This window comes from Oryzias melastigma, linkage group LG18, assembly GCF_002922805.2.
Source record: "Oryzias melastigma strain HK-1 linkage group LG18, ASM292280v2, whole genome shotgun sequence".
NCBI lineage: Eukaryota > Metazoa > Chordata > Actinopteri > Beloniformes > Adrianichthyidae > Oryzias > Oryzias melastigma.
Genome location: NC_050529.1, coordinates 12441759 through 12454226, shown reverse-complemented (window position 1 = coordinate 12454226; position 12468 = coordinate 12441759). Strand labels below are relative to the sequence as shown.

At 35.4% G+C, this 12468-nt stretch overlaps 1 protein-coding gene across 1 annotated transcript in view; it reads left to right on the top strand.

The window, feature by feature from the left end:
• Nucleotides 1-3450: 3450 nt before the first annotated feature.
• LOC112156404 (pyruvate carboxylase, mitochondrial) overlaps nt 3451-12468 on the top strand; it is a 299032-nt gene continuing 290014 nt past the window's right edge. Inside the window, exon 1 of the mRNA XM_024288666.2 lies at nt 3451-3871. The gene's annotated coding sequence lies outside the window, so the exon portion shown is untranslated. The remainder of the gene's footprint in view (nt 3872-12468) is intronic.

The window sequence follows — 12468 nt, the reverse complement described above, 5'->3', positions numbered from 1 at the left end:
AGCCCAAAAATTATTTAAAAAAAAATTAATTAATTAAAAAAAAAATTGGACCTCAAGGGTTCTGCAGGGTTGAAAGGATGTCAGGGCACATGACTACTCTTTGATCCTTATATTGCTAAGAGTTACCCTGATAACTGTGTTTGCATTATTGTGAAATTCATAAACCTTTGATTATCTATCTGCACCAGAGCATGCAGTTGCATTCACCCTAAGTGACCCCCCCCCCAAAAATTGAGTATATAATTTTTTTTAGCTTTCAAAACTCAATCTGTGTACATGTGGGTGTTCAGGTTAAGGTGGGGGTTCCAGGTCCTCCCTGTTAAACCGACAAAAGTCCACAGTCAGCACAGTGGGACTGCCCTCCTTCCAGTCTCCTCTTTCAGCAACTGTCTGCAGTTGATAAATGTGCTTAATCAAGTGCAGACGAGCAGTAGAGGGTCGCAGAACCCAAAAATTACTCAAATGTTTTGCTTTTTGGGATATTTTTAAGAACTGAAACTGACAAACTCCCTTGAAATGTAACTTAAAAAACATCGCATGTTGCAAACCCCTAGATTAAAGGGAAATGAGGACAGACCAGTCAAACAGAAAAAAACAAGGGGGAGGAGGTGGGAAAAAGAGTAGATGATCCCCTTCTTACCGCTTGGGCACCACAACAACACAACTTCACTTTCTCAAGCAAGTTGTGTACACGTTTGTTTTTCCAGGCAACAGTTAAACAGCATAAAACTTGACAGTGTTGTGACAAGCTCAGGAATGCTGTCTCCTTTTATTGAGACAGAATCCTAATTGAGCCATTGTTCATGCAGAGTCATCATGAGAAGAAGTTTTTGTGTAAAAAAGAATGCTTGAAACAAACGATACTACATCCATTAGCTAGCCTAATGAACTACAATCACAGATATATATTCTTAGTAAAATGACAGCAATCATATCTTTTGAAGCACAAATGTATAAATCAAGTGTTTTGTGACAATTCAATTTGATTTTTTTTTCATTTAGAGATTTAGTTTCAATTGAACATAATTTTACATTTCATACTTTAAAAAAGTTATTATTTTTCTGCAAAACATAAACATTTTTAAGTTTGAAATATTTTACATATTTAAAAAAACTTTATTTTAAAATTAAAGTTGTTGACACTTGGTAATTTCTCCTGTGTAACTGGATTATTCTGTTATTTCTAAGTAATTCAACATTTATGCATGTGTCAAAAACTCTACCCAATATTTACATATTTTTACTGTGATTATGCGTACCATTAAGTTATAGAAAAAAGTATGAATCTGCTTCAGAATATACCATAATTAATTCAAAGACCTTCACAGGTAAGGAGGTTTTGCTCTTTTGGGATAGAGGCCCACTGTTCACCTTACAAAGCAGCTCTACAAAGAACCAGTTTCTGCATCCGTAATCAAATCTCATCCTTTTCAGCTAAAGGATTCCCTCCTCTCCATTCACACAGTATAAACTCTTTTCTAGGGATCAAATTTCTTTTTTTTCTATAAAAATTTGCCAGAATAATTCAGGTTGTACAAGAATGAACAAATTAAGACTTTTAATTGATTTCATAAAAAACGGTTAGCTTAAAGAAAATATTTATTCTCTTTAAAACTTTACATCTATAAGTATAATAAAATAAAGATAAATGAGGAAGTGTATTTGATCTGAACAGGAAAACTGAAGCAAAGTAATGATAATAAGCAGCTTATTTTCATCACTGAAAACTATGATTATATACAGTAAAAATCTGAAAGGATGGATCCACACCGTATGACGTCAACTGTCAAACATGAAATAAGAAGTATGATGGTACGGAGCTGTTTTTGCTTCAGGGTCAGTGACTTGTGCAGAGTGAGATGCACCCTAAACAGACACAGTCACCTCAGCTCAACCTACAACAAATGAAATATGAGTCTAAACTGTTGACTGCGTATGAGAACTGGACCCCTCCCCCCTCGTGTTCCAAACAGGAAGTACTCACTGGTCCAGTTCTATTATATAGCCTATGGTTCAAACTGTATCAGAACTACCCATGGACAAAAAACTAGATAAAAAACTTTTTTTTAAAAGTGTTTTCAGAACAGTCTCTAGACTCAAAACTCACTGAGCAGGTTTGGAATGAACTGAACAGAAGAAACAAAGAAAGAACAACAACCTACAAATGCCAAATATTTATGAGATCTTCTGCAGGAAACTTGGAATGAATTTTTTTAAGAATGTTTCATTTCTCTTGTAAAAATAATGCAACAAATGTTCAGCTGTTATATCTGTAAAAAGAGGCTAATTTCATTTGTATAAACAGTTTTTGGAACATCTTAGTCTCTGTTTTCTTGTCAGAACTTTAAAAAAGCTAATTTTACGTATTTGTGCTATCCTTTCATTTCATTGTGCAATACTGAAAAAAAGATAAAGAAAACAATTATCAAACTTTATGACGTTTTGTGAATTTGTGAGACTTTAAATTCATGTAATATTACACCAGTAACAGGAGGAAATCAAGCTGCAAGGATCCAGGAGATCTAGCTCTAATGTTTATCAACAACAAAACATTCACCATATGTGTGTGACAGCTAAACAGAAAACAAACAATAAAATACTAAGAATAATACTCAAGTATACTTAAAGTCCCACTCAAATTATCTTTTGATCTGTTGTAAAAGTGTTCTTAGCATTACTTACTTAGTTTTAATTATGACGAAATGTATTTCTATGAAGAGAAAAACATTGAAAGTTATTTAAGGTTTAATGTGATTTATTCTGGAGTAATATCTCTGAATGTTTTATTCACAGTTAGGTTAAAATTTTAAGTTTTTAAAGTTTTAAAAATTTAGTTTTAGTATGCTTGATAAATTTTTATCTTGTTCGGCTCACAACATAAGGGGTATTTTGGATTTTGCCCTCCTGAGCGATTGAGTTTGACACCCCTGGTTTACATGCTCTTCTATTAGCTTACAGCCCCTCACAACCCCAACCTAACATTAGCGGTGCAACAAAAATGGTGGTGAGCAATATTGGAGCCATCCAGCTGTAAGATGTTTTTAATGGTGTATTTTCAATTAAGTGTCCTAATTTTGTTAAAAGTTCAGTTTATATCAATATAATAACCAACTAGCTTAATAAATTCATGATTCACACTGATTTAGCCAAATTATCAAAATTTGTCTGTTCTTCTTATTCTGTTTATGAGTTTGTAAAACATTTGTTTATTCGTTTTAATTACTGTTTTTGCATCATACTGTTTAGTCTTTTTTGTTAACTTTAATTAAATATTCTCATTTTAATTTCAGCTAACGTTTAGCAACACAAGCTAGCTCCCCTTTAGCACTTCTGTAAATAATGTGCTCGAGCTCTTTAAACGGTGCCGCTTCCGCGTTTCTATGCGGTGATTGGCTGTGAAGCGGCGGGGGGCGTGCCCATCTGTGACACGTAAGCGAAAGAGGGAAGGAGGAAGCTTACAGAGGGAGAGAGAGATTACGCTGAAGGCAGGCGCAGTGGAAGTCTGTTCTATCCGCCAGTCAGACGCAGACGGACGGGGCCAGCTGCTAGCCGGGTTAGCCTCCGTAGACAGTTGGTTAGCAACTAGCTTTCAGAGTCCTCCTAGCTCACTTGGGAGGCGCGAGAGGAAGGGCGTGTGTGAGCGTCGACCCCCTTTCAGCGTCCTGAAGTAACTCCTCGCGCGTGCTTCTGAATGTTTATAAGCCCACCTCTTGTCTGTGTTTCTCCTCTAAAACCCGCTGAGTGGAAGTGTTCTGGGGCTGGCAAACGCACCCCTATAAACATCTCCAGATAAGCGACTCTTTACACTCGGTGTCCGGTTCCTTTGCAGTGGATTCACGTCATTTACTGATACCGACAAAAGCACCAGCATGTGAGTACTAACGTGCACGAACAAGTTGGAGGTGTGTGTCTGTGTGTGGAAGTTGCACTGGACTTGACAGCAAACCTTCTCTTAATGGTGAGCTGAAAATGTGCTGTGGTTACATCTGCTGGGAAAATAGTTCCTGAGACTCTGAGTCCACGTGCAGCCTGTCAAACTTCTTTAAAGAGCCACTCCAATGGAAATAGGATTTTTAGCACGTGCTTGTAACATTTGTCTCTTGATGGAAACCGTATATAAAGAAAATTTGGATTAAAATTACATTTCTGAGTATTTAGTTATTCAAATCATTGTGAATCAGGAGCAGATGAAAAAGCTGAAAAAGTGCTACAGTGGGCAGGCCATGCTCTGCTTTATTCCGATGCATCCACTTGTTATAGGTAGAGCATCTAAACAAATGCACCTTTTTTGTGGCTCTAGTAGTTTGTAGGACAATTTGTGGTCTGTAATTCAATTTTAAACCAGAGTATGTATAAAAACTGTCTCAGAACAACCTTTACTCAGCTTCAAACAGTGTTATATGCCAACAGCTTCCCATCCCGGAGCACACGAGGGCCCAGTGGGAGCTGTGGACAAGCTTAGCCAAGCACAGTTACTTTGACAAGTCATGAGTAGACTTTGCTGAGTACTGAGGTAAATCCTCCTGTAAGAAATATGCAGGAAATGGTCTGAAGCTTTTGAGAGCAACTTTAGTGACAGTTTTTCTTAGATGTTATCTTAAGAGATGTAGGTGGTAACATTTAAGGTCTTAAAAAAAAGGCCACAAACTTCACAGAATATATTAATAAAAAAAAAATCAACTTAACTACAACTTTCCTTTCTTAGATTAGATCAGCACAGATATTTTAATGAATAACCAATAAACAATAAAAAATGGAATCAAATTTGCTAAGAAATTGTTGTAAGTTTGTCAAGATTTTATTTCAATTAACCTAATCGCTTATTCAATTATTTTAATCAACTGGTTTAGAAATCTATTTGAGTATTTTACAATATCTGATAATAATAATAAGTAAAATCTTTTTATTTATGTCATTTCTAGAGTTTCAAATATTTGTGTAGTTAAATCATCAGTTTAAGTCTTTTCACCCAAAACTTTGCAAAAGGGATTTTGAATAAAACAAAACTGTAAATTCAGTGGATTTGTACTAAATCCGTTCTTCTCCATTTCCTCCACCAGGTCAGAATTTAATTCAGATACACGGCACAATCCTTCTTTGTTGCGTTTTGTTTTCAGATGTTTTACTTCACTGTGTGTTTGGAATTCAGGCTGTGATAATGTTCTTGATGAACTGATAATGAGAGAAGAACTATGACTAAATGTACACAGTTGCTGACTTTGGACAAAATACAACAGATGAGGTGATGCTTAAAAGAACAAGTAATAAATAAAAAATTAACTTGCTTTAACAGACATTCATTTTGGTTTCCTTTTAATATTGCCATAGTGTTCAAAGATTATGTTTTCTTATTTATTTCATGGCCGTGCTCTTGGTATTATAGAAAGCCATAATTTAATTTAGAAATGCATCGAAAAAAACAACCAAGAACTAATTATTTATACCAGTTATAAACATATTTCTTTGAAAAATGATCCTAAAATTCAGTAAAAAAAACTACAAATAAAGAATGATTTAAACTGCTTTTCAATTAACATCTTCAAACGCAATTTAGGCATTCTTGTGCAGATTTTTTGTGTATTTTTGGTCCTAAAGGGGCCTGTTTGGCTGGAGCATCTGTTGACACAGCTGATAAAGTTGTTCTTTTATGCTGAGGATTTTTTTTGCAATACCTTAACCCTCTAACCCTGCCAACCTAACTTTGTTTTTTTTCTAACCCTTCCTAAATCTGCATGGGCACTGAGCGCTTCTCTCTAATGTTGCCATAGCGATAAGTAAAAAGACACCTTGAGCTGTAACGAGATCCCACATAAAATAAAGTTGTGGTCATTCATTCTCGTTTCCCCACATTGAGAAGCCTTTGACTTCTGGTTTGAAGCCTGTTTGAAAACCAAAAGTCACCGCAGTTCACAAAGTCACCAATAGGGAGATTGTTGCATAAGCTAAGAAACAGTCTATTTTATTCATGTAAGATTGTCTATATTTGCTTTAAATTTTTTCAATTAAGCTAATTTGCTAATACTTTAATTGATGTGAATTAACTGATGTGCAACATTTTACATTTGTGAAGTGCCACAGCATAAATACCTGTTTTTGTCTATTTAATTTAATTTTATTTGGTTAGTCCAATATTGCAACACAATTGTTTCAACAGGTTTTTCCGGTAATTGTCCAAAACATAAAATCAATCATAAAATATAAACAGTGGATGATTGCTAAGCTTAACCTAAATAGACTAATCTAAACAGGGAATCCTTGCCCTTGTGTCTCGGTAGCCAATGAGCTTGAAGCCCCGCCCCCATGTAAAAATAGGATCAGCAACGAAAAATGAATTGAAACTGAAAGCATAAAAGCTGAAAGTACAAATAAATATTATTATTCTTTTATTTGGTAACAGTTTTAGGTTTGAATTTTTCATTTTATTCAAGTTTTAAATTTACATTTTTTTCAAGTTTACAACATATATATTTTTTTAATTTACAATTTTGTTTTCAAAAAAAAAAAAAAGTGTTGCATATTGGTGCAAAGCCTTTATGAAATGCTGCTTTTCTCCGTCTCAGTCAGCTGATTCTTGATTGTGTTAACGGTTGAAGACTTGCAGTATGTCGATGAGCATGTTCTATTTAGCTGTCACCGGTAACATCTCTCTGATGTTAAAGGGTGAAATACGCGAGACAATTGTACTTAAAAATTCATCTATCAATTCTGTTCTTCTGCGGATTCGATCAGAAGTCGAAGCAGAGACTACTCACTCCACAGAAACTTCTTCCAGTTCTCCTGGGAGATCCTCAAGGTGGTTCCGACCAGCTGAGACCCTCCAGTCTCCTTTTGGTTGGGCATGCATGGAAAACCTCAATAAGGAGGCATCAGAAAGAAACGACCGAGTCACTTTAACTGGTCTCTTTTGGGCTCCTTATCCTATCTTTAAGTGAGCGTCCAGCCACCCATCGGAGGAAACTCCCTGTATTCGGGTTCTTAACCTTTCAGTCATGATCTTTAAGCTTCAGGCTACATATTTTATAACCGTGTTGATTTACATTATAGGACGATTGACTTGTTTACTAGCCATCATCCTGTTTTTTCACTATTTTTCTAAAAAGCTCATTTATTTCTGTCTTAAGTTCTAGTTTGTTCTTCAGCTTGTCGATTCAGAGAATTGAAGGTGAGATGAGGGACTTGACTGATCAGACTTTAAGAAGGCATTTATCCTTAATTATGTAAATGTCCTGCTAAAGGAGACTGATGTTCACAGTGTACTCCCACTCCCAGACTGTCATTTATTGATGCTTAGTCAAGAGAGTTGGATTTTAAAGCAGTCTGACTCTGTACTGCATTTTTTAAGACAAGTGTTCAATTTATTTGAATCTTGACAGACTAATAGTTAAACATTGAACTTTTATAGAAAAAGTGAGGGGCAGATTAAAAATTCAGAATCGCTTGTCTTTGGTACACTTTTCTGTGAGAAAAAAAGTTTTCTTTCTAGTTGTGAATGTAAATATTTAAATCTAATAAAGTTGTTGTGAAGAAACAGATTTTTTCAAGAAGTACAAAATGGAGTTAAATATATGTATTTACTAAAAATAAATCTATTTTATTATAATGAAAACATTAAACAAACATTTCAGTTCAGGCAATCTCATGGACGAAAAAAGATGTATTTTGTTTTAAATAAGTTTGTAAGTGATACAATCACATGTGGCAGAGATTCTTTTGGTTATTGCTGTAACTCGTGTTCATTAAAAGAGTGCAGTGCATCATGGGAGTCTATAACAAGGTGTCAAAAAATCAACCTTTCATTTTAAAGGGTACATATATATTTTCTTAAGTCTTTCAGAGTAAACTGTATCCATATATACTGTCATATATTACCTTTTGCACACTAAATAACAAATTATTTATGAAATATTAGTTATTTTTTGAGGACGTCTTCATGTCTGCGAAACAAACAACATTTTTGCAAAGATGGATGCTCATACTGTGTATCTGCCTTTTGTAGCTCGGGCGTTCAGACAGAATAGTGATGGCTGTTGGGTTCAATTTGTAATGAAATGCAGACACTAGATGAACATTTCAGGATTTATTGAAATAATGAGAACAGTGTATTATGTTCTGATTAGCACTGGTTCCATATGAGAAATCCTCTTCACTTTCATGCTGATCATTTTTCTGAAGAAACATGCGCACCTTTCCATCTTTGCTCAATAATCCATGTTCTAACCAGTTCTTCTAATTTATCGCTCGCTTTATTTGCACCTCTTTGCTCCCTTTTTGCAGCCGTTTTGTCTGCTTACGCCATTCTTGAATACGTTCAGGATCCCCACCCCAAATGTTGTGCAGATTCCTCACCAGAATGTTGTTTGGTGAATGCCACCGCAAGGAGTTTAAACGCTAAACCAAATGAGTGTTGGCAGATTTTGGAGACACAATAGAAAGATAAACAGGATTGTGCATTTGTGCTGAGTACTGTTGATTCTACTGAGAAAGGGAGTGTTCGTGTGTCAACCTGGGGGCGGAGCTAGCGGCATAGACTCTTCCTGAAAGGGGCCGTTCTCACTTTGTGACATCAGCTCGTGAGAACCTGCAAGTTTTTGTGGGTTGGGAGGGGCTGGTGCTCAGAGCGCAGGTTTTTAGAGGAATATTTAGAAATGGATCAATTATACTGCTTTAGGGTTCTTTCTTGTGAGGAATGAACATTTTAAAACACTTAAAAGCTCAAAACTGTGATTTTGCATGGTAGAGGCCCTTTAATGAACTATTGCCATTCTGCAGAAACTATGTTTTCTTCATTTTAGCTAAAAACTAAAAAAAATAGTTGATAAAGACAACTTTTGAAATAGATCAAAAGATGATAGGAGTAGGACTTGAAACACAAACGGACAATAATTAAAATTAATACTGTTGAGGAATTTTTTTTCAACCCCCCCTTTTGAAAATATTTGTTTCCATGAGTGAGTTCAATTGGTGACACAACATTGTACAGATCCTCTATCATCACGTCTGCTGACGACATTTGCTGTCCGATGCTTCCCCTTCATGACCCAACCTCAATGTTCTGTAAACAAAACGCAGATTTCCATTGTGCAATTATCACATCACGTCCTGCATGTAGCCGTGCTTTTGTCATCTGACTTTCAGGGGTTATCTCATTTGTAATGACTCAATCTTTAGGTAGATACACACCACGATCCCCGAGAGACGTAAATGGATGAATGTTCTCTGCACCATGACACTAAACCTTAGTTCTTTTCTACAATACTGGCAGTCTGTCGGGGGTTTCTATTTGTCCCACGTTTTCCCAATTGGGACAAAGTTGAAAGAGAGACACGAGTTTGTGTGTCACAACACCAACGTCCAGGAACTTTGAGCTCTACGGTTAATATGTGAACCAGAAATTCCGAAATTGTCTGCAAAAGATCTAAAGGTTCCAGACACTTCTTTGTCTTTTGATAGATGTGTTTCTACAATTTACTTAAAGAACTATTAAAAACTTAATAGCTTAAATTAAATGGTCCACAAACCTCATCAATGACATTCAGTCTTTTGACTTGAATTTCCTTTAAGTTTTTATAAAGTTTTCTCAAAAAGGCACAACCCAGCTTTAAGCAAAAACCTTGATTGTGTTACTAATCAGAGAAACTGAGTAATTTAAGGGGGTAACTTAAAAACCAATTAGTCTCTTAAGAGTAAAATAAGTAAATTGCATTTAGCTTAAATGAGCGTCTTTTAAATGGACATACTCTGATTTCAAATGAGAATAACTTGCTAAGTTGTATTTTGTTTGGCTCAGAGAAAGCCAGAGGTCACATTCCTGCACCCTGCTCGGGACCTTTAAGAGCTTGTTAAAAAGACCAGAACTTGTGACCAAATGAAAGACTTGGATGCTTTACACTGCCACATTTCTATTTATTCAATTTAAGTTTATGACTTTATTTAACATTATTTGCATCCCCAAAAAACATTTATTCCTAATATTAATTACTGTAAAACAGGAAAAACATTAGATATATTGAATGTTGGTGTTCAGATAAAATTATTTGAACTAATCTGTCAGTTTCTCTCCTCGGGGAGGTCGAAGCAGACAGTCCTGACAGCAAACACGTTTCCATTTTGACACAATTTGAACTCTGACTTTTGAAAGTCCTACCCTATCTGTAGATCTGAGTTTACATTGTGGCTCATGCAGTCAACGTTTGGCTTAAGTGACTTAAGCTGAACATAAATGTGCATAAATGTGAAATAAAAGGGATCAGTAAACATGTAAAAAGTGGAGTCTAACAGAGAGCTATTGAAGGGGAAACTATAGGGCTGAAGTGTTGTTTCAAAGTTCTTAGAAGCCTAATTGTTAGATTTTTTTAATTAAAGTTGGGCTAGTCACCTTCAGCTCAGAAAGGAACAAAACAAGTGGCAGAATGTATGTATTAGAGGAAACAAACTACATTATTAAACTATTTTCAAAGTTAAAGCCCATCAAATAACTTTTTTGCTGCATGGATTAAATCTTAGCTTCTAGATGTAAATATTTCTTTGAATGTTTTTGGCTTTGTTTAATGAAGTTATGTGGGTTTTATGAAGAGAGACCATCTGTCATAGCAGCCTCTGTGCAATGTTCTACCAGGAATATCAAAGTGTCATCAGCATAACTGATGATCTGAAAAAGAAGGGTTTGTACGTAAAATATCAAAGCTTACCTAAAACCAAAGAAATTCCCAATAAGACTATCAAAACTGTTGTTTTTGTCAATTTAAACTAGCTATTGATTTTTTGGATTTCTTGATCAAAAAATCTTTCCGCCATATCTCTGAAGGATATCGCTCCTGCATTTTTGTAGCTGCTTTTGTACTATTTGCTCCTTCAGGGGCAATAAAGTCAAAGTGCTTTGATGCAATCCACCTGTATACTACCTCGAAAGAACCTTCCACTGATAACATTTCTTTATGGCCTGCCCCCACTTGTGTTTGTTGTGATGGGGTGTTTGAGGATAAGGTGCAGTTTGAACCCAGAAGAAAAAAGTTAATGTTTGACGCACGTCAGACACAGTTTGGCAGAAAGGGTGTCAACTGAAGAATATTTTAGTCAACTCTGGCTGCTGTGTATGTAGTTAAGATTTAAAGGCTTTTGTCATCATGCGTTTACATCTGAATTGTGTTTGGCCTTTAGCTGCTCCCTGCATGAACAAACATTTGTCATTTTGGAAATATTTCAGAAGATTTTTGTCACATTAATACCAGCTTACCTGACAGTAAAATTGAATTTGCTTGTAGGTCAGAAGATTTAGGGTGAATTTTATAAAGATTTTTGTAAGACTTTAAAACAGTAACATTGAATATTTAGGATGGATTCCAGTTAAAAACAACTATCAGTTTTCATCTTGAGAATGCAGCCGTTCTGTCTTCTAATTAGTGATTTTTTTTTTTTCTCTTGTCAATACTCAAATGTGTGTTGTAACTCAGTTTTTGGTCAATAGTATACTAAGACATTCTTAGGTTGTTCTGAGATCATTAGTCTTCCTAAGTTTAGAAAAGTGTTTTTTTTTTTTTAATAAATCTCTAAACAAGATTTAAATACTTGAACTCCAATGGAATAAGTTAAATGAAAAATATTGATTGTAGATCAGGGTGTCAAACTCAATCGCACAGAAGACCAAAATCTAAAACACACAGGACAAATGCTTAATACATAAGAAGACAAAATATTTAAAACTTTCAAAATGTAACTTTTTAAACACAAATATGAATAGAAACAGACCAGAATATTATTCCATGATAAATCAGCCTAAACGTCAAATAACTTTCAATATTTCACTCTCTGTAATATATATATTCTGTCAAAATCGGGATGTTCCAAGATAACATCAGACCGCTAATAACTAATATAAAATGATCTGGGGGCCGTCTAAAATGACCCTGCGGCCCGGATCCGGCCTTGACTTTGACAGGCATGTTAGATGGTTAAAGTGACATGTCAACACATTTTTGAGCTGTAAATTGGAGTTGTTGTTGCCGACAACACCTAAATTACTCGCGCTCTTTGGCATACTGTAACTCCTATGCTACAGTCACACTGGGGTTAGAAAAGCGTGTTTGAGTAACTGCTTCCAATGTAAAGTCTATTTAAACACGCGTGTCAGGCTTCTATGTTCAAAACTCCCACGTTCAGATGTAGCTACACATGTTTAAGAAGTTGAACATGGACCAATCAGGTAAAGGGCTTTGGTAGTGATGAATGGTTAGACTCCTTTTTTTTCCAAGGATTTTTATCTTCACTGGTTTCTGTGGCATACATAAAATCCTGTCCACCTTTGTCATGGGAGGGATCACACATCAGTGTAAGGGTGGGGTCATCTGGACTCCATAAGAGAACAAGGTTCAACATTTTTGATTAATCTCTGATTTAAAAAATAAAATAAAAAAAAGCCATCTGAAAAGAATAATCTTCATGGAAAGTTTTCAGAGAAGAATCGTATCCACA